The sequence below is a fragment of the Trachemys scripta genome, chromosome 6 (genome assembly GCF_013100865.1).
Source record: "Trachemys scripta elegans isolate TJP31775 chromosome 6, CAS_Tse_1.0, whole genome shotgun sequence".
NCBI lineage: Eukaryota > Metazoa > Chordata > Testudines > Emydidae > Trachemys > Trachemys scripta.
Genome location: NC_048303.1, coordinates 98,830,785 through 98,843,956, shown reverse-complemented (window position 1 = coordinate 98,843,956; position 13,172 = coordinate 98,830,785). Strand labels below are relative to the sequence as shown.

Here is a 13,172-nt window from a genome sequence, read left to right as displayed (position 1 = left end):
AAACAGAGCCGAAGAGTCCGGGGAGGAACAGAGCCGCCGCGGGAGGGGAAGTGCCCGGCTGGCATTTTCCCGGACATGTTCGGCTTTTTGGCAATTCCCCCCGGACGGGGGTTTGATTGCTGAAAAGCCAGACATGTCTGGAAAAAAACAGACGTATGATAACCCTAAGTAAGGCCCCTGTCTATAGTCTAGTACTATTCGCAGTGAAAGCAGCTGCATCTAAAAAACTGTGTTTTAAATCAGCCTTAATCTTAGAAATGATGGTTAATATTATTGCTGACAAGCCGCATTTGCCAAAATTATTTCTATTACCAGAATTAAGAGATTTTAAATAAATATTGTTTTTAAACATGGCAGGGTTTGCTGCTATTGAATCATGTAATACATTCTTAACTGTGAAGTCCTTATTCCAGTCCTTATTCTTTTTAAGCTACAATACTTCCTAGTTTAAATGGAACTCTGTTTAAGAAATGAGATATTCTAGCATTTTCAGTGGCTGCTCCCGAATGATTTGCATTTACATAACATCTTTTAACAGAAAAAGCGCTTTACAAAAGCTGTAAGAAGAAGGTACTAGTAACTGTAGTACTTTGAGACTGTTGCCTCTGCACAGTCACACTTGTGGAATAAGCAACTATTCATGCACAAGCTTGGACTCTTCCTAAGAACCGATTGGTCAGGGTCATTAAGCCCTCCTTATCCTCCCCCCTGAAACAGAGTTATCCAGGTACAAAAGTGGGAGTTTTCTTAAAGTAGATTGCTCTAGAGTTAACGAAAGCTGTTGTCTCATGTATTGGAGTTTGGTAAACGGATTTGGCAGCCCACTCCACTCTAACAGAATTCAAAGTCAACTTGTACTGTTTCAAGTGCATTAGACAGACCAAGTTAAAACCAGTTGAGGACCATCTTGGGTCTATTCCCAGACCAGCGAATATGATTTGAATGGAGTAAGTGAAAGTGAATTGCCCAGCAAAACTTGTGGCTGACTCAGGCTGCTTTAGTGTAGAGCATGAACAATCCCAATTATGGCTTGGCAGTCAGGATTCTAAGGACTCCAGTGGCTTCCTTTTTGCTGAGTAAAAGGGCTTGATTTATTGTGCCCCTTCATGGAACCACAGACAATACGATCCAGTTCTGAGGACCAGTTTCTGGAAGTTCTCCAACCAAGAAGGCCCTGACAATTAAAAGCAAGACCCTTGATCCCAGAGACCTGAGTTCACTAAACAGGACTCCATGCAGAAGAGCTCTCCTTTGACTCAGACAAGACCTGAGTTTCTGATGCAATCTACAGACCCTTAATATAAAAAGATCTTCTGGGTTAACTTGCCCCTCTCATTGATGGTGCCATGCCTTTGGCGCTGCACCTGGTCAACCTGGATGATATCCAGGACCTTGAAATTGGCAAAGCTGGGCCCTTGGCACTGGACTCAGTCAACCCTGAGGAACCAAAGTCTCTTATGCCAGACATAAAACCACTCTGATGAGCAGCCTATGGAAGTGAAATGCCTCTTAGCATAGACTGGGCCAGACCCTGAGCACCAAAACGTTACAAAGGGACAAACTCTGACAAACCCAGGGATCTCAAGTCACTTACACCTGGGAGAAAGCCTTCATGGCAAGTGTTCTTTGGAGCAGACAGTGCCAGACTTTCAGCACTGGACTTGTTTGACTAGGGTGTCTGCAACATGGAGATACTATTTCCTTTGGTTTGTTTTAAAAGGAAAAAATGAAAAACTAACCAATTAATGGGCAGCTTGATGGAGTATACACACCCCTCACCAGCCAGGAAAGGGTTAACGAACTGCTGTGGGCTCAGCCAGCCCCAATCCACTATACCTACATTGGGGTCAGGCTTGGAGTCGGGGGCCAAAAAAGGGGAGAGCCCACTTCAGTTGGGTGCTGCCTAAAAGGGAGAGCACATCTCCAGCTCTCACTCTGTGAAAGAAGCCTAGCTAGGGTTAGGAATGAACTTCAGCCTGCCACAACCTCCCTGAGGGAAGGAAATCCTGAGCTGGGACCATTGTTCTGATTTACTACCAGTCACTTGCCGATTGTTACTGAGCCAGACTGCTGCAGGAAGTGCCCACCTGAAGAGAATGATAACCAACTAAAATCCTTTGTCTTCTGCACCTGGCTTGGGATGCAGCAGCAGGTAGTTGTAAGTCCAGGAGTGAAAATGGTCACAGGTGGGGAAGGGGAAAAAACAACAGCGAGGAAAGTGCAAGGATACCAAGTGAGCCTTGAGCTCACAGCATCTTCAACAGTCACAAGAACCCAGTGGCTGTTGGGGGCCACTCCCCCATTTATACTCCCAGAACCCTAGGTGAAGGGGGAGGGTAAATGGCCCCAACAGACACTGCTTTCTAGAAGATTCTGAGCTGAGGGCAGGCTTGTCCCATTATGTGGAGCAGTATCAGGAGGTAGCCGTGTTAGTCTGTATCCACAAAAACAACAAGGAGTCTGGTGGCACATTAAACACTAACAGATTTATTTGGGCATGTGGAGGAGTGGTTCTCAACCAGGCATACTCGTCTAGTCCAGAGTCTTGTCTCTAACAGTGGCCAGTAAAACCCCTCTTTTACAGCACAGGGCAATGGTTGCTGGCAGAGATAGGGTGCTTCCACCCTATCCTGTGAGCTCAGTTTTTAAACTGCCCCTGAATTTGATTCCCCCCAGAGGTCAAATGTTCAAACCCTCCAAATTAACCATGGCCAGTACTGGATGCTCTAGTGGAAGCTATAAGAACCCAGCAGTAGGCAGATGTGGGATAATCTGCCAACATCAGATTTTATCCTGACCTCTAAGAGAGATTGGTTTACTCCTTGAAAGTTTAATATCCCTTCCAAAATGTTTGTTATATAGGAAATGATCCTTCTGTAAACTTTTGAACCCTACAGAAATTAATTTCAGGGTTGTTTCATTTTGTGAAAATTTTATAAAAATAACTTTTTTTTAGTATGTTTTACCTAATGAGGGTCCTGAACCAAAAACCTGATACCAAACAATCCAGACTTTGGGAAAGTTTGCATCTAGCTCTGCGCATTCTGGTCAGCTCAGATCTCCATAATGGACCAATGCAAAACTGTTAATCCAAATGCTCCCACATTTTGGATCTGGACCCAAACTTTATGGTCAGGCAGAGACTTATCTTTAGATTAGGGCTGGGCTAAATTCTGTTCTTGGTAACACCTGTCAAATTCATCAAAATCAGTGGGCTTGCAAGAGTGTAACAACAGAACTTAGCCCTGTACCTCTACTAAAAACACAAGCCACACCACTGGGGCAAGGGAGAGCACGTGACATGCCGTGCGCTCTGGGCTAGACCAGCTTCAGGTTTTGCTTCCAGCAGCAATCCAGACACACACGGCCCTGTGCGTTGTCTCTTTGGGGTGGCTCAGAGGGTGAGGGCAGAACAAGGGCAGCGGCTTCATGGGTGCAAGTGCGCATGTCGGGATCTCTGGCCGGGCTGCCTCACGCCCAGGGAGCACTATCTCACGCTCTCCTTTGCCTTGCAGCCGGGGGAGGGAACTGACGTTGCTGCGTTACGCTCCGGTGGCACGTGGGCGGGGAACGTAGCTGCAGCTTGCGGGGCGGGAGGCTAAGTCAGGTAAGCGGCGCAGTGGGGTTTCCAGAATGCGGGGGCAGCGGCTGCTTGCTCAGTGCCCCTTTGGGGCGTCCGTTGGAGCGCTAGCGGCTGTGGCGTTCCCAAGGCCCGGCAGGTCAGCCGTGCAGGCTGCCGTGGGCAGGGCGGCGAGGCGCCTGAAACTGACAAATCGCCCTGCTTTTGTGCCGTGATACGGGTTGGATCTGGTGCGTCCACCTGGGCTTTGCGAGTGTCTGCCCTGGAAACAGCGCCCCGGAGCCGTAGAGATGGGTGCAGAAGTGCTTGGTGTCAGGGATATGGGGGTAGCTGCTCCCCGGCGGGTCTGACTGTGAGGGGCTGGAGAAAGATCGGTCCCCTCCCCTCGCTGTGGGAGCGCCTTTCTAAACATCAAGGTGCAACTGCAGCAGGGCTGTTTTTCTCCTGTAAGGGTAGGGGAAAGCCCCCCCCCCCCCGCCGTGTGTGTATATGCGGGTCTAAAAGCCTCTCGGGATGCGGAGGATAGATTTTGCTGCGTGTCATCTTCCTCCTTCAGGCGGCCGCATCCTTAGACACCCCTCAAGCAAGGGTGTTGCCTCCAAGTGAGTGCCCTAGCCTGAAAAGTTGCCTTGAGGCCTCAAGTCCTGTTAATTTCAGTGGGAGTTGAGAGCGAGCACCCCATCTCACAGGCCTGGGTTGCAAATCCTGCCTTGGCAAACTAGCTGTAATACGAATAATGCACATTCAGCCTAACAAGTAGAAAGTCTTACTACTTCCTGTGACTCTAGAGTTCCCAACTCTGACTGAAGCTATTCAAGGAGATTTTTTTCCCCCCAAAATGACATAATGTCATTTTCTTTAAAGATCCTATTAAAATATTCTGGATTGCTTTCAATAATCACTGGGAGATGGATGCCAATTCTGGGAGACACCAGGCCAAACCTGGAGGGTTGGCAACCCTACCTGTTCTGTGAGCCTTTTCTGATGCTGTACTCTTTCTCCCTTCCCACCCCCCTTTTCAGGGCAGGCTGTCAAAGTCGGGACTATTGTCAATTTAATAGCTGCTGTGGGAAACACAGTGAACCATTAAAAGCATTCTACAAATTTAAAAATAAGTCTGACCATTCACAAAGTTTTCTGCCTTTTCCCCCCTCTCAGTTTTGTATTGCTGTGGACATAGGCTCCTGTTATTTATTTTCCATCCTACTCTTGTATTTGTAGTATAGTCATTTCCATAGCAATTCTGATACATGCAGATTGTGACTGGAGTGAGGAATGGGTGGCAAGAGCAGATAAACTTCTAACCTCTGTATTCTAAGGGTATGTCTACTCTGCCCACGTTACAGCATGGCTGTGCTGTGACGTGGGCAGTGTAGACACGCTTTATCGCCAGGAGAGAGCTCTCTCGGTGAGTAAAAAACAACAGCACCCCAAACAAGGGGTGGTAGCTTTATCACTCCCAGCGATAAAGCACTGTCTATACTGGTGCTTTTCAGCGCTAAAACTGTTGTCACTCGGGGGAGTTTTTGAACAACAAAAGTTTTAGTGCTGAAAATGGCAGTGTAGACACAGCCTAAAAAATCAACCTGCTGTGGATAAATGGCTCTCAAGAATGGGTCCCATTCAGCTGGAGTTGAAAATGGCTTAACTGAAGTGTAGACAGGACAAAACATATGTTCAGCTCTGTATGAGAAATAAACCATGATTCAGACTTGGAGCTGGATCCTCCACTGTGATCTGAATGCTTTGTGCTGCTCTGCTGGTAAAACAGTTTAAACCAGCTACCTGGGGATTTTCCTAGTTTAAGGAGAATTCCCCCACTGACATAGAACTAGCATAGTGTCTCTACACTCCTCCTCCACCCACAGGCCCTTTAGCATAGGGAGTGTTCATACCAAAGAGGGATGTGGCTGGAACACTCTTGCATTGTGGGGGGAATCCCCACTTGCTAATTTTTTTTAAATCCATAAACAGAAGGGCACAATTTTGTACAGCCCTTGGCTACCCCTCGGATTGGAGATCAGTAAGAATGCTCTAAAGCCACCTTTGCGCTCCGCCCCCCCCCAGCTGGCCAAGTGCTTCCCCAGCATGTCGAAGGGTTGGATTTTTGGAGTGTGATAGTGTGACCGACTCTGGTTCAGCTGTGAGGTATGGCCCTATCGACCGGGGTAATCAATTATTTTTTGTCAAGGTACAGTTAAGGTCCAAACTCCAGAGAAAATAATACAGAAATAACAACAATAATGATAATAAGTTAAAAAAAATTCATAGTCCATTCAAAAGCATCTGGTGGTCCAAATTTGGCCTATGGTCTGCTTAATGACTACCCCTCCCCTATCCTGTTAATGGCTAATGGAATGCTGCTTTAGCTCAACAAAGCATGACTCACTTTTTAACAGTGCGTAAAATGATTTTATTCTGCCTATATTGGTAATTAAAGGGGTGTTGTCAATTTACTTTCTTGAAAAAGTGAACCTATTCTTGTTATAAGTATCACCTGAGATCACTATAATCGCAAAGGATTAGAAAAAAGACATTTCTCTAATTTTTCTATTATGTTTGTTTTTTGTGCATTTGATAGCATGTAGTGTGTACAGTCATTTCCCCTGGTTCTTCAATTTTGGGTATGTGTGTTTGGTGGGGGGTGGAGGGTGGGATGGGGATGGGATGTGGTCTTGCTCACAGGAACAGAAGATACAATCACATTTTCGAAATGTTTTTCTAGGATCACAAATAGGCTGGAAGAACTCAGATGCCTATGTAGTATCCAAAACTACTTTAAACTCATTTATTTTGAGATTGACTACTTTTCACGTTGATGTTTTTGCCACTGACTCAGTGGAACAAATCATTGTCATTATTGTAGAGTAGACCTATAACTTCTTCGGAAGTCAAACTGGACTTCTTGTTGCTTAAGGAATGCAGGACTGAACCTTTAAGAAACAAAGACCGTGATTCTGATTTCGTTCAAATGTTCCCAGTAAGTAGAAAGCAGTATGAGGAGAAGTATGGGAACTACTATTGGAATGATCCAAATAGAATGTTTGCTATTATGTCATTTAGTCTTGTTTAACTTACATACTGTGGTGGGTTTTTTATTTATGATTCTGCAGACTGTCACAATACAAATCCTAGGTCTGGATGGCAGAATCGTCCTTTCTGTTAGAGTTGACCTAGTCTTGGCCATCCCTCATGGTTTTACCAATGTGTTGATGTATTATGTATCAGGATACTTCTCATGCAAGTTGGCTTCATTAGGTAAAATAAACAGGAGTCTTTCCTATAGCTTGTGTTCTTTATTTATTCTTTGCTCTTGTGGGTTTTTTTTACTCCTGCTCTCTAGCTGCTTGATGTGTGTAAAGTGCCTCTTCACCAGTCAGACTAGGAAAAATCTTATTGTCCAGTAGCTGAGGACAAACAAAAACCCAGTCAGGGCAATTGACATTTAACTACTTACTGCTAACAAGGCAGGATGCTGACCTACACTTAGGAGGCTTGGGGGTGTATTGACTCATAGACAAACAATTTTGGGTCTAAACTGCTTTCCCTGCTTTTATTTAGTAAATGAATGTCAATTATGCAAAATTACCTAGTATTATAATAGTATTGGGAAGGGGAATAATTGTTTTTCTGTAGAAAAATATGGCATTTTTGCTTCTATTTTCTGGAGGAAAAGCATGGGGGGAAAATAACTTCCAGCTCAGTCTGATGTTTTATTGGGGCTGAGGTGGATTTGTTTTAAGGGACTACTGCTTTGGCATTTTATAAAATATTACCTATGCAAGAGTTCAGCATCTGAGGTAGTGGGGTAGTAAATTACATAGCATTCACGGTATTTTAAAGATTAAAACAACTTGATCATTTCTTATTTGTTTGAGGCCAAATGTTGCCCCCAGTACACAGTCTGAGAACCTGGAATGTGTGTTAGGGCAGTGTTTCATAGTGGTTTGCCAAACACTTGTTGGTTCATAGAAACCTGACGGCTCACATGGTGCTGGCTCTCTTCCTTGTTTCCACTTTAGAAGACAGCTAAAGTATATTAAATAATTTTCTAATATTACTTGTCCATAAAAGCAATTGCTGTAGTTGCCATGTGGATGTTATCGGGAAAGCGGGAGGAAGTGGTCCATATGCTCCTAAAGGGGTGGGGAGTTAGTCTATGAGTCAATCTTTCTGTGAAATAAGGTGCACACTATGAAAAGGCTGATGAACCCTTGTGCTAAAGTGATGTATGATTGGGAGGAAATCCTTTCCCTCGGCCATGCAGTGGCAGTGCAGCTGTTCTGTAGCTTAAGAGTTGTCATCACCCTGTGGCTGCAATATGCCCTCTTGGCTAGCAGGTGAGTATGGAAAATAATTTCTGATGCACATAGTTGCTGCTTAACCACAAAGTACCTTGGGGTTCCCAGTTGGAATGAGGGACAGCATTGGCTTTGGCATCATAGAGTAAGGCAGTGTTTGGTACAGTACAGTGTATTTTAGTGGCTGTGTTTTTAAAATTATGTCAACAAATGACTTTGAGTTAAGTATTAAACTAAGGCTGTTTTGTAAACTGAAGTAAAAACAAAATAAACATTTGTTCTTTTGACTTCTTTCTGATTGGCTCAGTTTTGACTCAACGGCTACAATTTTCATGAAGTCAATGCAATTGGATAAGAAAATGAACTAAGAGAAAAATACTTGAACTCAGCCTTGTGAATGGTAGCATGATTTCTTTTTCTCTTTTTTGCACACTGAGGGAAGGGGCTTACTAGGACACTATATATTTTCATGCTCATTGGCCCCTTGAGGTCAGTGGTTTAGTTTGAATGACTGCAGTATTGGTAGATTACTTACTTTTAAGCAAAAAGCGCATAATAATGTTAGTGATCTATACACAGATCTATGTGTGGGTATTGTATACATTCCATGTCCAGGCATTGCATGAGGGGATGATTGAGGTCAATTGAGAGAGAATTTGCTGGCTCCACTTGCTGCGGTGTGTTTATAAATTGTGGCAGAGATTTTCTGCAGTATAAGGTCACCTGCCTTTAGCAGTTAAACTGCTAGAAGCTGTGCTTCTGTTCCTAGACTTTGCCTTCACGCTCATCGTAGCATAGGTCCCAGAGAGGTCCATCAAATGATTGTCACAATGTTTCCACAGTATGTGGCAGTACCTATACATGGGATGTCCAGAAATGGAATTAATTAACATATTTAAAGTCAGGATGTGAATGTGTTGCCTGCATGATTGGAGGTTTGCCTACATAAGCTTGTGCTTAGGCTCGCCTTTTAATGAGTTTTAACTTCAGTGAATATTGTCTGAAACCTCTTCCACTCAACCTCCCCATGAGAGTAAAAGTTTAATAGAACTTCAATAATGCTGTCTAAAATAAGTTTTTAAACCAGTTTTTGTTGCATGTTAGGCCTGTAAATGTAAATAAATGCTCAGGTCAACTTAGTGTTGTGAGGATTAATAGTCTTCGTTCTGATGCACTTTGCAGGGGAGGCTGCCTTTCAGTTGTAGGGAGTTGATTGCTGTATTTGTGCAACACAAGGTATCATTGAAATGTAAGATATTATTATACTGTAATCTGGGTGCAGTTGCAGCAAAGTTTCTTTGATTTAGTGCAGTGGAGGGCAAACTGTGGCCTCTCAGGGTAATCTGCAGCTCCCATTGGCGGGGAGTGGCAAACCGCAGCCACTGGGAGCTGCGGGCGGCCGTGCCAATGTAAACAAACAGTCTCACTGCCCGCCAGTGGATTACCCTGACGGGCCGCAGGTTGCCTACCACTGATCTAGTGGCTTGCTAGAACAAAGTTCAAAACTGAATTAATAGATGTATCTGTCTGTAACTGGAGAGAACGTTGCTTTCTACTTCATTCTAGTGTGATGTTCAATTTTCCCCGTGCATCATTATTTGTATTCTGATAGTGCCCAGAATGTGCAAAGCACTGTTTACAGACACACTTGAATAAGGAATCTCGGTCCTAATGAGCTTACATTTAGGTCTAAGTCCTTGATTCTGAAAAGCACTTAAGTGTGTGCTTACAGTTCACGTTTACTGCTGTAAAAGTTAATGCAGAGCGCATAAGGGGGAAATATTGCTTCCCTTCTTCTCATGACTCCCATTGAAGATGATGGATGAGCAATTTGAGCTAAAATGTATAAACACTTGGCTAGTTCATACGTTGTACATTGAATGTCACTGATAGAGTCATAAAATACTTACTACAGCAGAAGACATACTACATTGGAGGGCTATTGTAGATAAGGCAATAATTTCTTAGGTCAATTAATAGACTTCTGGTTTATCTACAAGCTGGGACATCTGATTCTAGTTGTGTATAGAAGATTCGACACTTTTAATGATCCTGTATTGTTACTTCTTTTTAACGTGAATAATAAAAAATGGCTCGCTGACCAGTTGTAGTCAGAAATGAATCTCTCTGCAAGATAGAGACTGTATCTATTTCCTCTGTTGATCTACTGTATGAATGAATATCTGCTTTGTGCAATAAAATAAAATGTATTTTTATATGGTAGGGATTTAATACTGGAAACACTGACATGAATAGTCCTTACTCTCACAATAATCCCATTGAAATAAATGGAATTACTCTTGTGAGTAAGTTTGTAGAAATGTAACTCAGAAATACTGGGGCACGTGACCCTGATTTAGCTAATGGGGGTTTGGGTTAATTGAGATTGTAACAATTATCCTGTGATTGGTGGATGTGATTCTCCTTCTATTATGAGTTGCACCAAAAGACATAACAGGCTCTAATGGTGTGCCTCCAGGGCCTGATTCTGTTCCAGTCAAAATCACTAGAGAAATTCTCATAGATTTCAGTAGAGGCAGGAAATCCATGGGTAATGAAGCACAGATCTGAAGCATGTGCATATATTTTTTTTGTATGAATGCTTTTGCACATGTAGAACTATTTTTTAAAATTTCAGTCCACACTAGATTTTGTTCCTGTGTTACAAAGGACATATTACTAAACTGGATCCAAACTTATTGCGTGATATTTATACTGTTTGCACTTCAATTTGAATGGTGAGCCAAGGCAAGTCAGATTCTAATTATTTTTAAGTTCAGGTTATTGTGCACTGGCACAATGTTATTGTGTTTGGGAATTCAACCTGACACGGAGACTTGGTCCATTCCAAAAACAAATCAAAATTATTTTTAAGATATCATAAACAATTTCTTATTAATATTTTATACATTTTTAAAACAAAATCTAAATGTAAGTCTAAGTTAGCTGAGAAATTTGAATTGTTTTTTCTTTTTAAATGTAAAAGATGCTGTGAATAAATAGCCTATAGTTGGAGGACTCAGAAAGCAAATGTTAAATTGCTGTAAGTAACTATGGTTGCATCTCAGCAATTTGGTTCATTCTGAGCTGTCCCTTTTTGAAATCAACGGTGCATGGATTGATGATCCTGCAGCCAAACTTATTATTTAAAGAAACGTTTGACCTTATGTTGTACTGTTGAGGCACTACATCTTGACTTTAGTAAAGCTTTTGATACTGTCTTGCATGATCTTCTCATAAACAAACTCGGGAAATGCAACCTAGATGGTGGGTGCAAAACTGGTTGGAAAACCATTCCCAGGGGGTATTTCTCAGTGGTTTGTAGTCATGCTGGAAAGGCATAATGAGTGGGGTCCCACAGGGATCAGTTCTGGGTCCGGTTCTGGTCAGTATTTTCATCGGTGATTTAGATAATGGCATAAAGAGTACACTTATAATGTTTGCAGATGATACCAAGCTTGGAGGGGCAGTGGGGGGTTGCAAGTGCTTTGGAGGATAGGTTAAAGTTCAAAATGATCTGGACAAACTGGAGAAATGGTCTGAAGTAAATAGGATGAAATTCAATAAGGACAATTGCAAAGTACTCCACTTAGGAAGGGATAGTTGCACACATACAAAATGGGAAATGACTGCCTAGGAAGAAATACTGCGGAAAGGGATCTGGGTGTCATAGTGGACCACAAGCTAAATATGAGCCAACAGTGTAACACTGTTGCAAAAAAAAAAAGCAAACATCATTCTGGGATGTATTAGCAGGAGTGTTGTAAGCAAGACACGAGAAGTAATTCTTCCGCTCTACTCTGTGCTGATTAGGCCTCAACTGGAGTATTGTGTCCAGTTCTGGGCTCCACATTTCAGGAAAGATGAGGACAAATTGGACGAAGTCCAGAGAAGAGCAACAAAAATGATTAAAGGTCTAGAACAGTGGTTGCTGGTCGCCCTTCCCGCAGCCCCCATTGGCCTGGAGCGGAGAACCACGGCCAGTGGGAGCCGCGATCGCCCGAATCTTTGGACGCAGCAGATAAACAAACCGGCCCGGACCGCCAGGGGCTTTCCCTGAACAAGCAGCGACCCGACTATGAGAAGCACTGGTCTAGAAAACATGAACTATGAGGGAAGATTGAAAAAAATTGTTTTGTTTAGTCTGGAAAAGAGAAGACAGAAGCTACATCTACACTAGAATCTTCAAAGCATTGCGGGAGCTCAGGAGAGGCTCAGGCGTGGTGCGTCCCCGACCCTGCGCCCCGGCCGAAGCGGGAACGAGCAGCATGGTGCGGCCCCTGACCCAGCGCCCCGGCCGGAGCACCGGAGTGGGGCCAAGATGCGTCGTGCGGCTTGTGGGCCTGCTTAAAATGGCTCGCGGGCTGTAGTTTGCGCACCCCGGTCTAGATAATATTTAGTCCTGCCATGAGTGCAGGGAACTGGACTTGATGACCTCTCGAGGTCCTTTCCAGTCCTATGATTTTTATATATAATATATATAATATTTTTTTTTTTAAAAAAGGGGGCAGTTACATTTTCAGTCTGTTGGCAGATGTGACTTAGCTACAAGTTATATTTTTGTGTTTGAAAATGAGGCAGGTTGGGACAAAAACCACTTTTTCACAGGATGATTGTTAACATTTGGCACAGAATTAAAAAAGGCTTATGCTGTCTTATGTAATAGTGTCTTTGTCCTCAGATAATTCTTTTTCAAAGATAGCAGCAATGATCTCTTCACAAGTCTCCTATGACAAGAACTCAACTGTTTTTGGCATCTTTCCTCATGAAAGATGCTAATAAGTTTTAAAGACTGTACTGCTGTGTGGGGTTTTTTATCATTCCAGTTAATTCTTTTGACACTAGAATGACAAAACCCCTGGGATGGATTTACATGATAACCAGTCCATAGTAGCTACTCTCTATCACTTTCTAGGAGGTGAACTCTGATAGAAACTTAAGTCGGAATTTTAGTTTGGTAGCAGGTAATTACTCAAATTAGAATTAGGCCAGGACACTGAGGTTGACAATTCTATATGAATAGGACGTGTCATGGGATCTTGAATGGCCACAGGTGGCCGGCAAGTTTTAAATCTCATTTGAAAAGCAAAACCCTGTCCTCTTCTGGAATGCTGGGATGTTGGCTTAATACCAAGAAGGAAAAGAGCCACCAACTGAATTACCAGTACCTCTTCTTTAAAAAGCAACAGAGGGTCCTGTGGCACCTTTGAGACTAACAGAAGTATTGGGAGCATAAGCTTTCGTGGGTAAGAACCTCACTTCTTGCATCTGAAGAAGTGAGGTTCTTACCC

General features: G+C 43.2%; 1 protein-coding gene across 1 annotated transcript in view; it reads left to right on the top strand.

Moving 5' to 3' along the window:
- Nucleotides 1-3,517: 3,517 nt before the first annotated feature.
- The window catches only part of FOCAD (focadhesin), a 194,394-nt gene continuing 184,739 nt past the window's right edge, over nt 3,518-13,172 (top strand). Inside the window, exon 1 of the mRNA XM_034774465.1 lies at nt 3,518-3,607. The gene's annotated coding sequence lies outside the window, so the exon portion shown is untranslated. The remainder of the gene's footprint in view (nt 3,608-13,172) is intronic.